The 16,938-nt window shown below is 40.6% G+C and overlaps 1 long non-coding RNA gene across 1 annotated transcript; it reads right to left on the minus strand.

Annotated features, from left to right (window-relative positions):
* Nucleotides 1-498: 498 nt before the first annotated feature.
* Nucleotides 499-9,505, minus strand: LOC139044749 (uncharacterized). The gene is made up of 4 exons (XR_011501806.1): nt 9,181-9,505; nt 5,302-6,928; nt 1,139-1,191; nt 499-639 (listed from the first exon to the last, which is right to left on the minus strand). It is a non-coding gene; the product is annotated as an uncharacterized lncRNA (long non-coding RNA).
* Between the last annotated feature and the right edge of the window lie 7,433 nt (nt 9,506-16,938).

Here is a 16,938-nt window from a genome sequence, read left to right on the forward strand (position 1 = left end):
AATTGTTTGCATTCTAACATCCTACACTGAGGACATTGGTGTTATTTGTATTTAAAAAATGCATACAAAAACCTGCATTTAGATTTCCTGGTAGAGAGCAGTAACAATAACAATGCAACAAAATATTATAATAATAACAACAACAATAATAAATAGTAAGAATAATAATAGAAGAAGAAGAAGCAGCAGCTGGCACAACCAGGCAGGAAGGTCTTCTCAGATTACCTGACCGAAAAATAAAAAGCAGAGGGAACAACAGTGAGTAGTAGTAACAAAGATAAATGATGAAGGAGGAAATAACAATGATAACAAACACTAAACCCCGCAGCATCCTGCTCCTTCATCGCAATCCCCTGGTGCATGAGCCACCGGTGCCCTTCTCCATGGGAAGAGCCCGCGTGCTGCATTCTGGAGACACCCACAAAATTAGTGAGACATTTTTCCTGTCATTATGGGGCTTAGAGTTTAGCAAGGGGAGGTGAAACCGGTGAAAATTACCTAAGAGGCACGTCGCTCTTACCCCACGCAGGACGGGACAGGAAGCAGGAGGGATCCACATGGATCGTGGTGAGGCAAGTGCTCAGGGAGCAGGTGGTTCCAGGTGAATCTTGAAACGCGTCTTCCCCGTCCTCTCGGCTTCTGATGGTGTAAAGAAATTGAGGATTGTTACCGCTACTTTCTCTGTTGATTTGTTTTTCAGAAGAAATGCAAGTAAGCCAGCTCAAGACGTAAAGAAAACAAGAGGCCAACCACGACCTGGTAATAGGGCTGGTGGCAGTGTTAAGAGTGAGGCACCGAGGTCCGGAGATGGCAGGGTTAGCTCATCCTTAGAGCAGACGCCTTACGCAGAAGTTGTTAGTCCTGATGGTAGAAGCACAATTAGGACCAAAAGTCACAAAATTGTAATTATTTTTCCTTTTGAGGTTGTTAGAAAAATGCATTATTTAGCCATAATGCCTATAGGAATCCAACCCGTTCCTGCCTGAGAGTGGCAGGGCTTTTTGAAAGCTGAATGAACACTTTCGCTACTCACTTAAAATGACCCGTGTTCATGGATTCTGCTGTCTAGTGTGGGAGACGCAACTTAAAATACACAAATACACTCGTGCAGATTCAGACCTGTAGGACTTGGGCTTACCTCTTTGGGAACATCTTAGTGGGAGCTCTACCCAAAACCGGGGCTGCTCGGTTCTGTGGGGAAAGCAAGAATGAATCAGAAATAGATTCCGCTCTGCAGGAAAGGTCAGTCCAGTTGGAGTAGTAGGGCAGACAACTAAGGATAATTCAAAATCTAGAGAAGATCAGCACTGGAATAGTATGGATGACATCGCATGACTCCTGGGGGGAAGGAGGTTGCATTTCAGTGGGAGAAAGAAGTGCTGACTGATGGGGAAATGGGCAAATGATATGAATCGTGAATAGAAGTCTGTAGTTTGGACGTGTCACGAGGACGTGCAGGCTGTCGCAACAAAGCACTGCAGATGGGTGCTGTTCTGGAGGCCAGGGCTCCGAGGTCACGATGTCGGCAGGCTGGCTCCTTCTGAGGGCTGCCAGGGTCTGTCCAGGGCTGTCTCCTCACTTGTGGATGGCTGTCTTCCCTCCATCCATGTCTGTGTCCAAACCTCCTGGTCTTGTAAGACCACCAGTCATACTGGATCAGAGTCCACCCTAATGCCCTCAATCTAGCTTAATTATCTCTGTAAAGACCCTCTCTACTAATGCTGTGGCATTTTGAGGTAATGGGGTTAGGACATCAACATGTGGATTTTTGAGGAGATGTAATTCAGCCTACAGCAGGCAGTGAGCTGAAGAAGCGTATGATATACAAAGAGAATGGTAAATTTTAGTTTGACTATAATATAGTTACATAAACTAACATAGAAATCAGGCTGGACAAAAGGCTGAAACCAGATTGTATAGATCTTGAATATCAAAGTAGAAAGTGTGAACTTATTCAGGACGTTAGGGAACCAGAAAAGAACCAGAGCAGGGGCCACATATAAATACAGAATTGTCTGTACTGGTGCAGCGTGCTGGGTACCAGGCTGTGTTTTCCCTCATCGTCACATTTTACCAGCATCCCATTTTACTCTTTGCAACAATACCTTCACCAGGTTGTATTAGTCTTGTTTCACAGCGCAGTAAACTAAAGTAAAAAACAGTTGTTTCAGCTAATGAATATTAGAGCAGAGAATCTAAGTTAAGTCTTCAGAAGCTGGCCTCACATCCAGTATGTTTTTAATCTCAGACACTGTAGTTTTCATCTCTAAAATTTCAATTTGAGTTTTTTATATGTCATCAGTGTCTCTAGTTCCATTCTGAACATATAGGATTGAGTTATAATAACTTTTTTATGTCCTTGTCTGATAATTCTCATCTCTATGTCAGTTCTGGTCAGTTTCTAGCTTTTCTCCTTGTCACGGTTCATACTTCCCCGTTTCTCCAGACGCCTGATCATCTTTGATTGCATACCAGACACTGCAAGTTTTCCCTGGTGGGGTTCTGGAAAGATTTGTATAAATATTCTTGATCTTTGTTCTGGGATGCAGCCAAATTACGGAGAAATTGATCCTTTTTTGGGTCTTGCTTTTAAGATTTGTTAGGTGAGAGGAGAACAGGGCTCCAGATAGACCTAATTATTCCCATTTCTGACGTAAGACCCGCTCTGCCCTCCACCCCATGCGCCGGATCCCGACACTCCCCATGTGGCTGCTGGGAGTGGGCATAATCGTCTCCCCGAGTGTGAGCTGGCACGTCACCTCTCCTCCCTGCCTGTGGTCCTCTCCCGGACTCCAGCAGCCTCCTCGAACGTATGCGCTGACTCTCAGCGCTGTCTGCCCATCTCCGGCTCCTCTCTGCGCAGCTCTCTCCTCAGATCCACGTGCCTACTCCATTTCTTACTAGCAATTTCTATAATAAAGATTAGGTACGTCTGGATAAACTGTATACCTGCCTCACTCCTTGATATAATCTAGAAGTCCTCTAAAGGGAGGGATTATTCAAATTATAATTAACGTTGCGACTGAACCTAACTTTATTTCTCACTTGAATGGAGTTCTATCAAATGAAAACTACCTCTTGCTCAATTACATAATTATAATTTCTGAGAATACTTCACATATGAATCATGTAAACACAGAGATGTGTCAATGTGATAGCTCAATATCTGAAATCTGGGGAAAACATTTTATTTTACATTTAGGGTTTTTTGTTTACCCCACTCACAAGATACTAAAGGCAAAATTAATGGAACTCTAATATAGATAGTTAATAATTGATAGATGTTGATAGAAATGACATATTTGATATTTACTTGCTATATTTGATGTTTATTATATTAATAAATAGGTTAGCTTTGATATATTCAATATTTGAATAATTAAAATAAACATTCTTTGACTTTACAGAACTAGGCAATAATGCTTCAACTTCCACCATTGATTTAAGTGTGTTCTACTCAGTTAAGAGAATATTCTGGAAGCCTTTGAGGCACTGTTTTTAAAATATTGTATAGCTTTCAAATACTATGAAATCTTTGAGACTTCATTTAGTGTATATATGCAACTTGAAATTGCACAACACAAATCTTATTCACACAAATGATACCAGAAGTTAAAAAATGATTTTTTTCCTATTACCTTAAATATTCTTATGTTTCTGGAGACTAGGTTAATTGTGGTATATTAACAAAATGAAAGCCTGACAATTTGTCTTTCTTTTATAATCGTGGTTTTTAGATGCTGTGCAGCAGACAAGGCGATCCTGCATGCTGGCACCTAAGCAGAAAATAAGCCCACATTCTCTGCTGGCTTGTGTTTCTGCTCCCCCGCCTGTCTCCTCTGTCGGTCCTGAAAATGAATGATTGAACAGAATGGCCTACATGTGGGGTCCGTTCCTCTTTGTGCCTTGTTCCATGTTAAGATCCTGCAGCCTGGAGCAATATCTCCTCCAGAAAACAGGGAATTATTTAGAGAGCGCATTCGTCCTCTGCAAGGAGGACTCTATGGTTTGTAAAGGCAAAAAGAATGCTTTCAAATCCACATAGATGTCATTCAAAGCTCAAAGCTAAGTGGGAAAAAATTTAAGCAGCCGATACTTTTAGATTCTAGGCCGAAAGATGCTATATAAGCTGAAATTTGCATTTTCCTTAGCTAGTTAATAGTCATTCAGACTAATAAAATATACCACATAGAAGAATAAAGTGATAGATATGATTTTTAAACCTGCTAAGTAATAGCTGAGACAGAAGAAAACTGTCATAATGCTAATACTTTTATAAAGTGACAATATTATTAATTAATACCAAGTTAGTAAATTAAAAAAAATTGTATTTTCATCATCAAACTCTGTTTCCTTCAGTCCATGCCTTCATTTCATTTCATCAGGTTTTTGAAATGCCCTTATCCAACTTGCAGATATTGATGTGGCTTTGCTAGTTCATCCTATTTCATCTATTTCCTTCATAAATGCCAGGTTTCCCAGGACCTAAATGTATAAAAATATGACAGTGGTAAAACTGATTTGGTGCTTTGTTGAAACTGTGTGTGCTCTGAGCCCAGGGTCAGGGATGGGCTGTGAGAATTACACGCCGGGACCCTCAGTGGCAGGCTGGGTGGTGGTTTGTTCACGCTCACGGGCCTGCAGGAAACCGGGCCGGCCAGAGCAGGGAGCTTTAGCATCAATTAGAGGGAACTCTGGCTGGCTGCTAAGGGGAAAAATTGAAGTGAGGAACGAGGCCTGTTGGGGGATGGGGAGAAGAGAAGAAGCCAAGGATGGAGGAGAAAATAATTCCAAAGAAATCCTCTTGGAGATGAGAGATTTCTCCAAGTATTACCGCTTGTGGAAATGAAAGTGCATAATGAATGATTCAAACTCTCAGGCACCTATTTTACTATCAGGTCGGAAGACAAAGGTAGACTCTTGAGCCTGGAAAATATTTTTGTTAAAACGAACCTGGTGCATCCAGGAGGCAGGGTTCCGTGAGCTCGGGTGCACTGCCATCCTGGGGGTGTGCGGCTGTGTGAGAATCGCCCTCATGGCAGGGCGCAGGGCCACAGGGTCAGCTTGGGCCTGGCCCCGGGCACGTCTTGCACAGGTGCTCGGGGTCCAGGCCTCCAGGCTCCCCGCGGAGGCCTGCATTTTCCTGCCTGACTGAAGGAAAATTTTTTCTAGCCAAATCCTGTCTCCTTTTTGGTCAGGGGCCCCAGAATTAATCCCTAATTGTCTGGGCCCGACCCAGCACTGTAGATTACAATCAATATTATCGGCTCCAGAACACACGAGAATTCAAATATGACTCACATAAGGGAGTGGAGGAGAGCTGTTTTTGAAATAATAGATACAGTCAGAAATTCTCTGGTAGAGCCTCGGGGCAGCTCCCCGAACTGTTTAGGGTATCCGCCTTGGAGCGCAGGCCGAGGACCAGCTGGGACTGCGCCCTCGCCGCTGCCTTCCAGCACATCGTGAGCCCTCAGGGGCTCCAAGGGACAGTCCCCGAGCATCTCAGAGGGCCTGAGCGTCAAGAAACTGGAAGGCTGCTCTTAAACACCACGCAAATGCTGAATTATCAGATAAAAGCATAGACCCTCTTTGGCTGGATGGTGTTTGATTATTATTATTGATATTATCATTTCTCAAAAGAAACTGACATCCTACAAATGAAGAGCTTCAAAGGAAATAAAGTTACAATCCAAATAAAGAAAGCTGGAAAGGGAGACTTTTTAAATGAAGATTGTCACAAGAGCAGTGACTGTTTCCATGTCATTCAGCAGCGCGACATCTGACACTTTTCCTGGGATGACACACTGCGAGGGACAGCGGCGAGGAGAGCGGGGACCATGGCGTTCCAGGAGTCAGCACGTCCGCGCAGAGCAGAGGGAGTCACTCTGGATCAGCGATTCCTCCCAGCTCACACTGCGCTTACTTCCCGGTAATACGCCGCTTTGCAGGGTTCCACCACAGCGGCCTTTCCACATCTGGTGTACAAGTGGATGAAGCTTGCTTTCCATTGAGAGGCTGGCCTTTGAACATGGTTAGTCAGGTCTGTAACACGTATGTCCAAAGTTCTCGGGTTTCTTTTCTTTTTTCTAAGGAAGATTAGCCCTGAGCTACCATCTGTGCCAATCTTCCTCTATTTCTTATGTGGGTTGAGGCCACAGCATGGCCGACCAGTGGTGCAGGTCCGCACCTGGGATCCAAACCTGTGAACCTGGGCCGCCTAAGCTGAGCGTGCTGAACTTAACCAGTACTGCCGGGCCAGCCCCCGAAGTTCTTGTTGTTTAAATGTACAAATACAGGTTAAAACCCCCAGCAAGCTGTTGAGAGGGACCTAGAAGAGGGTTGGGTGGAGGAATGCCTGAGATTTTCTTCAAATTGACAGAATTGTGAACAGTCTAACGTAATCCGTGGGTGGCAGACATTTCTGGACGAGCATGAGAGGTCTTGTCATGGTGCGTTTTCTATCCTGTGGCACTGAGTGATGATTGCAGTTAGCAGGCATCTGAGTTAACAGGAATGTGGCCTGGAACACACTGTTGATGTTCCCAGTTCTGAAATGCTGCTGACCTTAGGGGGCCGCCACGGAAAAATATGAAAATAACCACGCTCCAATGTCCTAGCAACTGTGTAAGAACCACATTCCCCCGTTATTAAACTAAGGAGTTCTCAGGAGCCTCCCAGAGGGCCTTTATGAAACGCTGTTTGGATCCAGGCTGGGCCCTGGTGACTGGTGACAAGGTGCCCTGCAGTGGTTTAAACAAGACGAACACTCATTTCTCCACGATGAAACTCTCCAGGCAGTTGACTTCGGGTTGGCCGGATGCCCAGAGGTGTCAGGGACACAAACTCTTGCATTTTCTTGGCTCAAACATCCCTAGGCTTTTACCTCATCAGCACGGTTGAAATGAGTCGCAGTATCCACCTTACAGCCCTGGGGAGGGTGAAAGAAGAAAGAGATAATTCGTCTGCTCCTTCACTGTTAAGGGAGCGGTTGAGAGGTTGCACACTTCAATTCTGCTCATACCCTCCGCCAGAATTGGTCGCGTGACCCCACCTGGCAAGAATAAGGACGAGGAGCAGCATAGTGAGCTGGGGGCCGCATACTCGATATCCACACCAGTGTCTACAGATGGACAGGGAGCAAAGATTGGCCAAGGGAGCTGGCGACCTCTGCCACGACAGTGTTCACATGTTGAAAGCACAGAAATGTTAATCTGATAGACACAGGTGCCTTTATTTTGGCAATTCAACATTGCTCATAAGACTTTATGCAGGCTCCAGGTTTGTGTGACTAACAGCTGCTCTTGCTGGAGAAATCAGTTGTGATGGTTTCTGGGTTTAAACCCAGACTGAGCGTGTTCACTGGAGAGTTTGTGGCCACCCTCCAAGCGTCTATAAGGATTTCTCTTTATATCTTTGAATCTTTCTAATTTCACTTCACGGATTTACCATTTTTTTATCTTTAATTTGTTTTCAATAAATTATAGCAACTCCATCCTTTTCATAATACTGAAAATGTGAAACCATCTTGGTCACTAAATATTGGAGAATTAATTATAATCAACTATATGCCAAATGATAATAGAGAAATGGATACACATCAGTTTTTCAAGTGAGTGCTCTTAAATTTTCAAGGGCCAACATTATATATAATGATATATATAATAATATATAAGCCATCACAAAGCAGAGAAAAAGAAGGAAAACTCAAATCCCAGGTTCATTTTAGAACAGACGTCCCTCATACACGTCCTGTTCCTTTTTGTACACCTCTGTCCTAAAGCGGGGCCTTACACACGGTGGACAGTCAAAAAACAATCCTAATGATCTGAAAATCATTGATCATGTGAATAATTCATTCCTAATTTTTAAACTGTTTTCGAAACCCAAAGGGAGACTTCTTCTACTAAGTAAGGATAGGGTGGCCATGGATTTCTCCTTGTTGATGAGTGGGGACACGGTCTAGCAGGGCTGGGTAGTTGTCCCTTTTGGGATATAACTTTCTCCTCTTCACATGGAAACTGCTCCATCTTAGCGATTTAGAATTAGACATCCACTTACAGTCCAAAAACCACCATTCATGTGTTATGTAATCAAAATATTATTTCCAAGAGGATGTAGACATTTATCATTTTATCAGTCATAAACTTATGATTAACTAACTCATGTTGAATCAAAGCACAAAAGAAAAGATAAAGTAGAAGTGGGCTGTACCTTCTCGCAACATCTGTATTGTTTATTTTCTTACACATCGAAGTTCCGCTGAGACATTCGTGCTCAAGCCTCACTCCCACCCACTGCTCTGCTAAGAGCCAGGAGGTCCTGAGACACGGGTTTGTCTCGTCCTGGTTACCGGAACACGCTGTCCACCTTATCAAAAACCATCTGGAGGGTACTTCTCCCGAAATAAATCCTTCCTTTAATTATTTTCCTTGTCAATCTGCCTTCTTTGAGATTCATTTTGGGACTAGAGTCTTCTGTCTGCTAAACTTAAGTAACTGATCTTCCCTTATAAATTAGAACAAATCTCCCACTTGTTTTATTTGACTTCTTGCATCCTCTTATATCTGGAATGGTGTGTCAGTGGACCTCAGCTAATGTTAAATCTTTTATAGTTGACTGGAAAATCTGTAATTCGTTTTAAATAAATAAAATGAATAAATGATTCATTCATGTACAAACCAACTTAATGCAGTATTTAACAAGTAGAAAATCCATTCAAAATTAGTGTATATATATTTTATATTTTTTATAACTTTTTAAAATGCTTTTCATGATTTATATCATTATTATCTTACAGCAACAATAGCAACATAAGTAAACATGCAATGAAGATATTTATTATCCCTGCTTTGGAGATAAAGCATTTGACGCACAACAAAGTCAGTCATGGGGCCAAGATTACTGAATAAATCAAGGCTGTGCTGGTATTAGGACTTAGGTCTTCTGATTATGACCTCACAGATCACTCCACGAGATTGATAATCTTCATTTTATTAATGCTTTTATAAGTAAACACCTAATTCAATATTTACCCCCAATATATGCATATTTATTTATTTACAAGTTACACGCGGGTGCTGTTACATTAATTCAGTTTATATATTTTACTCACAAACAAAAGAAATGCAAAAGTATAAAATAAAAAGTGGAAGAAAAACACTTTCAAGAGCTTGTACCTACCCTAGTGGATCATGAACTACTCCCTCTAGGTGAGTAAACTCCACTGATCTCATTTGGAGTCCTAGCCACCAGCTCATGCTGAGTTACGACATTTCAAGTCTGAACTACTCGTAGGGTTTGCTGGTATCTGAAAGTACCAGATAAGAAAGTGGGTCTTCGTTATTATGAAAACACGCTCTCCTTTGTTTCTTGTCCTTTGCATCTCTCTGTCATGCCTCACTCTCCACCCTCAGGAACACAGCCCTGTCTTTCCTCAGGCACTGACAGCAGACACTGGAGGAGCAGCTTGGAAACGTGCTCACGCTGCCCTTTCCTGAGGCCCCTCCTCTCAATCACCCCGCCCAGGTTGAGGCCCTGCTGGGCTGTCGGTTCCCTGAGGTCGAGAAAGGCAGTCTTGTCTTTGACCAGAGCGCGAGCGGGAGGTCATCTGTGACGAGCGAACGCCCCGACGCAGAAGGACAGCCAGCACAGGCGGCTGCTGCCTCTGCAGCCTCCTCACCTTCCGGCAGAAGGGCTCACGAGAACTCCGGTGCAAAGTGCTGGAGGAGGCCATTGGCGGCTCGCTCGTGCGGCGCAAAATGAGTGTATTTCACGCCATTTGAGCTACGAAAGGTTTGGAGGCTCAGTGACGGAATTGGACTCCATTACGCTCAGCGGCTCTCCTGGAATTCCACGTCCAGCGGACTGTCAGCGCGGTCGGGAGAAAGGAATCCTAACAGCCTGTGGCCGTTTTCAAGACGGAATAAGACACTAATGAATACGTGCAGAGTTCAGGAAACACGCTCTCCACCTTTACTATTTGCTTAACTATATAAGAGTTTTAAAGATATTTATGTAATATCCGTGTTACATTGAAAAATCGTTCTTTAGGTGATATTACCTACAAATCAGTCCTAATGTAATTATTGTTCATGTTTTTGTTTTCAGTTTCCTCAATAATCCTTTGTAAGGCTGTCAATCCCACACATGCTCTGTCTTCAGTGAATAGTTCGCATGTTGCAAAGAATATAAAGCATACTATACAAATGTGTTATGTTGATTCACGTGGCAAAGTAACACTTCAGTTTCCTGATTGTCTCGGCGTACATTACAGAACCATAATTGTAGAGGAAACACCCCAAAACCATCGTGTTATTTCCCTGCGTGCATATTCAAGTATAACTAAGTATGGACTTTCCCTGCCTTTAGTATGTGTCATTTCCAAGACCTCTGGATAAGATTCCAGATATTTTGTTATAGCATTTCTTTAACTATTATGCTTATTTACATTTATTCTCACTGAGAAACTAAAAAAGGTCATACATTAAATCTGTCTCAGCCAGTTTTTTAAAAATACAGTAAATGCAAAGCTTTCCCTTTTTCTCTCATTAATTCAATTCCTCTTCTGCACACTTTATATATTTATATGTTTCAACATTGCTGCTATCTTAGACTGCTTAGGTAGAATTAGATTTAACACTGATTCCTACATCCTTTCTTTTCATCCTTTCCCAGTCAGTGTCAGCCCTCTCTAAAATTCTTTCCTTATGGCACAAGCAGAATCAGACAGTGTGTATATGTTTTTAACAGTATTTTTTCTTGGGAAGATGCTGCCATTGCTTTTCAAAACATGTATACTCACTGTTACTAGCGGTTTACTGAGTCTAATTTCACATTTCGTCTTCTTTGCACTTTAGTTCCCATTTCCTGTAATCTCTCAGTGATCTTTATAACACCCTTGTGTTCTAACGCATAAATTTCTATGTTTATGAGCAGAGACAATCTTCAACATTTCCTTGCACGTAAGTTACCTAGATTCAATCTTTTAATCTTAGCTTTGATCTTCAGTTTCTCCATATTTTTCACAGTATTCCTTTCAAATACTAATTTGTCCCTTTCCATTTTGTCGTAAGTTTTCATCGAAGTTTACATTCACACTTTATAAGGTGAGCATCTAGAATTTAAAGTTCATCTCCATGATTGACATGTTGGGGCAACAACAAATATGCGCTACATATAAAATTACTTCCACGTCTCTTCACAACTACACACCTTCCTCCATGAAGACAGAGTTGAATTAGTTTTTAGTTTTGTTTGTTTTGTTGCAAAATAGAGATAAAAAGTCAGGATTTCATGGATGACAGAGGAGATCAGCAAGTTCTCCTTCCAAAAAGCAACTATATATTGCCACAAAATTGATAAAAGCTGCTATTTCATTGCTCTGGAAATTCGCCAAAGGCATATAAATGGAGACGTGCTTATGCTTGAAAAACTGCTGAACACTGGAGAAGAGCAGCAGGGGCTGGTGCCATTTACCCCCGCTTACTGTGCGTTTATGTCAGGACTGCAAAGTTGTGAGGACCGAAAACCTTTCTACTTGGAAAGTTGGGTCAAATCCACACCCATCAGCATTGCTGGTGGAAATGACATCTTGAAGGCAAGCAAACAGGTGTGAGCCAATTGCTTGGCTCCACTAGCCTGAGATCATGGAGGTGATGGGGTCAAGTATGTTTTGGCTGAAGCAGACACTGGAGGATGCCCAGGCTATTCAGACACTCCTGATCAACCCTGTGACCACACACAATCTGTAGAGAAGACTTGAAAGGGGCCATAATGAAAAGTAAAATTCAGGCAACTTGAAAATGGCCTGACCATTGAATGTATCCTCACACACAAACAGACCCATCTGCAAAGGACAAAGACCTTACTTGCTCAAAGTGTTTAAGCACAACTTCTGTGCAATCGTTGGATGACCACTAAGCTACACAGATACATGAGCATCTCCTAGGAAAGAAAATTTAAAAAAAAAATAACTAAAACAATCTGAGCAGAGACATGACTGGCCGCATACCACAGTGGAAGCAGACGTCACAGATATGTCCAGGTAAGTTCCAAAAATAAGCAGAAAGAAATACACAACAAACTGGCAACTACCATTGGGGCAAAATATCAAAATCCAGAGTGGCTGCAACATAGAATCTTATACATAGGTAGATGACGGGTAAATAAATAGTGATATTATTGTTATTTTACATAGATAAATATTACTTGTAAAAAACTGGTATGAGAGTTGCAAATAAACAAGAAACTGACATATTGACAGGGAATAAAATAGAAATAGTCAATAGACCTGTCCGTGAGGATCCACGAATACAGAATTTAGCAGAAAAAAACTTCAAATGTGCTGTTTTAAATATCTTCAAAGAAGTAAAGGAAATCATGGCAAAAATTAAGGGAAAAGTATGACAGTATGACAACAATGAATCAACAAATATAATTTCAAAAAGAATATAGAAGTTATGAAAAACAACCAAATAACAATCCTCGAGTTGAAGACTATAAACAGTGAAATGAAAAAGGGAATGAAAAGAGGCTCAGCAGCACAGTCCAGATGGTAGAAGAAAGAGCCAGTGAAAAAATAGTGGACAAAGATACACCAAATTTGACGGAAAATATTGATCAACAAATCTCAATAGGACCAATACAAAAGAGGCCACCAAGGCACATTATAGTTGTCTGTTTAAATTTAAATATAAAAAGGGAATTTTGAAAGAGCAAGATGGAAACAACTCATTTTATGCAGAGAGCGTCAATGTAATCAATAGCTGATTTACCATCAGAATCTAATGGAATCTAGAGGGCAATGGAATGACGTATTAAAAGTAAAGAAGGAGAAAACAAAATCAAAAATTAAAACCAAGCCTTAACAAAGAATTCTGTATCCAGCAAATCTATTCTTCCACTTTAAGGTAAAATAAAGACATTTGAGGAAAGCAGAGACCAGGGATATTTGTTTCTGATAGGCTTGCCTTGCAGTAAACGCTGGAGGAGGTTTGTCAGGCTGAAAGGGAGTGACACCTGAGGATTGCTAGAATCCTTTGGAAGAAGTGAAGAACGTCATAAATGGTCATTGTGGGCTAATATAAAAAAAGTTTACAAAGGCATTTTATCATTTCTTCTTATAATTTTTCAAAAAGACATCAGATTGTATAAAGCTATTATAACACTATGTTGTTGTACTATAACATATTTAGACCTGATATATGACAATATTGGTGCAAAAGAGGAAAGTGATCTATATTAAAGCAAAGTTATTATATTTTAACAGAATTGTTAGTATTACTCTGAAGTATATTGTGATAAATTAGAATGCATATTGTAATCTCTAGAGAAATTACTAAGAAAAAATGAAAGAATTAAAATGATACACAAAAAATATTTATTTAGTAGGGTTTAGAGAGAAACAAAGAAACAAAAAAAGACAGGAGATATACAGAAAATAAATAATAAAATGGTAAATGAAAATGCAACCATACAAAAATCACACTAAATATAAGTAGTCTAAGCACTCTAATCAAAAGGCAGAGACAGTAAACTGAATATAAAAACAAAAATCCAACTTTATGGTGTCTAAAAAACAAAGAGACCATAAAACAAAAGAATACCATACAAAGCATAGCATACAAACAAAAATCATAACAAAACTGAAGTGCCTATATTAATATCAGGCAAAATGGATATTGGGACAATAAATTTTACTAGAGACAAAGAGATATTTCATATAGTAAAAAAGGTCAATAAATCATAAAGGTAAAGAATTATACATTTTTTTTTGTTTTATAAATAACTTTATACTAAACCCTATTGGAAAAAGTATTTTCTTGTTTAGAAAAATACAATAGCTCATATGTTGTTCAAATATCAAATTATTTTCTCAATTTTTAGCTATAGCAGTGTGATATGCATCTGTCTTATTTTAAACAAGACACTTTTTGTTTTCATATGCAGGAAGTTTCTCCTAATAAATACACAAACCTCCAGTCTTTGGAGTTAACAAAACTATAACAAAATTAAAGGTAAACAGAAATAATAAAAACATCTAAAACAAATGACTTCCTCGGCCTCAGTCGTACAGGGCCCAGCGTGCTGATACTTGCTCAGCTGCTGTGTCAACACCTGGTTTAACTCCCACACGCCGTAGAAGTCCATTCGCTTCTACTGTCTGAAGGAGAAGCGCTGGGAACAGCTTTGTACCAGAGAACTGCACTGGATGCGCCGTCTGCTTTCTTCACGTGTTGTCACACATCCACGGGTGAAACTACTCCCCTTGAAGACTTTTATTTTATGTTTTTCCCCTCTTTTCCTTTTATCATTATTATTTATTACATCAAATGTAATTTAATTTGTTCTTTTGCTGTGGTTACTGCAGACATGAGAGAAGACAATTCTCATAGACGTAGTTGAAGAGCGTGTACAAGTGTTTTAGGGCCTGTGTGTGCTTACTACCCACAACTGGAAAAGAATTCTACAAGATGTATTTCTTTGGGGTTTTTCTGTTAGATTTTTTTCAGTTTCTTTTGGATTTGTTTGTTTGTTTCGGTGGCTGACTTGAATTTAGGCAGCTCTGAGTCTGTGTCTCGGTTCTGTAACTTCCTGGCTAACTGAGCTCGGTGTGAGTTTTTCAGTTATTTCTTGTTTTTGTTTCAGTGTTTGTAAATGGAGGCAACAACCCTGCCAATTTCACAACACTATTTTCATTTCCAGCACACACACACACACACACACACACCCCTTGGTGTTCAGTAAGAGCTTAATAAATGAATCCCGTTCTTCTCTTCCTTTTGGGATTAATTCACTGCCAGGGAGCCAGTCCTAGCAGTGAGGAGAAGAGAGCAATATTCAGCTTTTCTCTTATTGCTCAGTTTCAGCTCTGGACACTGTGTGAATAAAAATATGTAATATACTTTGAGTTTATTTTTTAATTCAGTATTTTTAAATCAGAATATATTTCCTCCAATGCTAAAGAAAATCCTTCCTAAAGGAGGGAAGAAGAAGGGCATGCAGTTAAGAAAAATTACTTTTCTGATCAAATATTCTACAGGAATTTTCCTTTTCCCTGCAAACATAGCAATTTTTCATATAAACCCAACTTCTTACAGTGGGAAGGTGTTATAAAAGAGCTTGGATGTCTTAAAGATACTGCTACTTTAGACTTTATATTTATTGATCTGAAGAGAATGTCACTGTTGGTTATTTTAAGGTAGATTCCGTTACATTTTTTCCTCCAGTAGCTAAAAATATGTGGAGAATGCATTGCTGTCAAGATTTCTAAAAGCTAAACTTGCCAGTTACCTGAAGCCTGATAGCGAGAAGTCTTTTCTTTAAGATTCCGTTCTCCATCTGAAGATTTTTCCTCAAATCGTGTTCCCATCTGCACTGAAAGACAGAGTTGTTCGCCCTGGACGATGCTGTCCGGAGAGCGTGGGGACCACGTGTTCTCGCTGCTGGTCTGACACGGACACTCGACCCAGGAGGGGCAGCCGGCAGGTGAGTTCTGTGCCCCTTGGAGTTGTCGCTCTGAACTCAAGCTGCCAGCTGTGGCCAGAGCAAGAGGCAGATTGTGCGCTTTTTCTGAATACCAGTCTCCCAGGTTCTAGGCAGCAAGATGAGGAAGACGACACCACTTCACCCCCAGTTTGCCTTCTCTGATGTTAATATAGAAAGAATAGACAAAGCTCATTATAAGTAGCGAGGTGGGATCAATATGGCAAAATGTTCACACTGAGTCTACTGTCAGGTCTGAAATTTCTTCCAGTGCAAAAACATACAGTTTTAATTCTTAAAGGCACTACAACAGGCTGATGGTGTATTGAGAATGACATGGCCATAGAAGTCGATATAGTGAATTCAAATGTCAGCCTCCTCCCTTCCCTTCCTGCCCTCCCCCTCCCTTCCTGGTTGTGAGGACATATCTTTCTTTCTTTCACTAATGACACTTCACACACACTAGCAATTGAGGTTTAGACAGGCCTCATCTCATTCTAGTATAAACACTCAGAAACACACACACATGCACACACATGTGAGTACTACATAAAAGCCAACACAATTCAAGAGATGGTACTTTTACTAAGAAGACCCACACGAAATACATATTTCAAAAATCGATTTTATTGAAAGTAAAAAGAAAGTAATATCTGCTTCAGGAGCCTGATACAGTATAAAAAATGATCTTAAGAAATGTAATCTGTACAAGAAGAGGAGAGTTGGAGTAAGATGAGATAAAATGTCACTAGGCAGAGACGCCCACGGATGTGGGTAGAGACGCACTGGAGCCATGACAAAGGGAGTGGGTTAAGGCCTCTTTTAAAGGTGACGTTAAAACTAAGTTCTTAAAAAAGAGAAAAGTTCCTTTAGAATGTAAAAAATCCAAAACCACACATACTACAGGGATGCCATAGATAGAGTTGTAAAGGGTAAAGAATTAAATGATGCTCTAAGAAATTATTTCTAACAATTATTATATTAAAAAGACAATTTAAAAGTCAGACTGAAATATTCCCTGAGGAAGGGGTTTTTTTAAAAAAGCCTATTACATTCCTGAAAAAGATAAAAAATATTGACATAAAATTACACATATCCTAGTGAAAATTTTCCAGTTTGATAGATAGAGAAAAATGCCTAAATACCTAAAGTGAGAAAACAAGGTACTTACAAATCTACAAAAAACAGAGGATACTCTTAGACTCCAGATAGAAAAGTGCATTTCATATAAAATCATTTTTATGAGGTCTCAGCGAAGGGCCATGATCATGGAGTTCTATACCCAGCCCAGCTGTCACTCGTAACTGCTAGGCCACAGAAGCGTGTCCACACGTGCAGTGAGGTGCAGAAGTACGGTCCTGTGTTGCTTTCCTGGACAGAACGTTAGGGGACACACTCCGCCCCCGAGGGCCGGTGGAAACCAGGCACTCAGAGGGCAGGCTCTGCAGAACAAGA

Source organism: Equus asinus, chromosome 3 (assembly GCF_041296235.1).
Source record: "Equus asinus isolate D_3611 breed Donkey chromosome 3, EquAss-T2T_v2, whole genome shotgun sequence".
Lineage (NCBI taxonomy): Eukaryota > Metazoa > Chordata > Mammalia > Perissodactyla > Equidae > Equus > Equus asinus.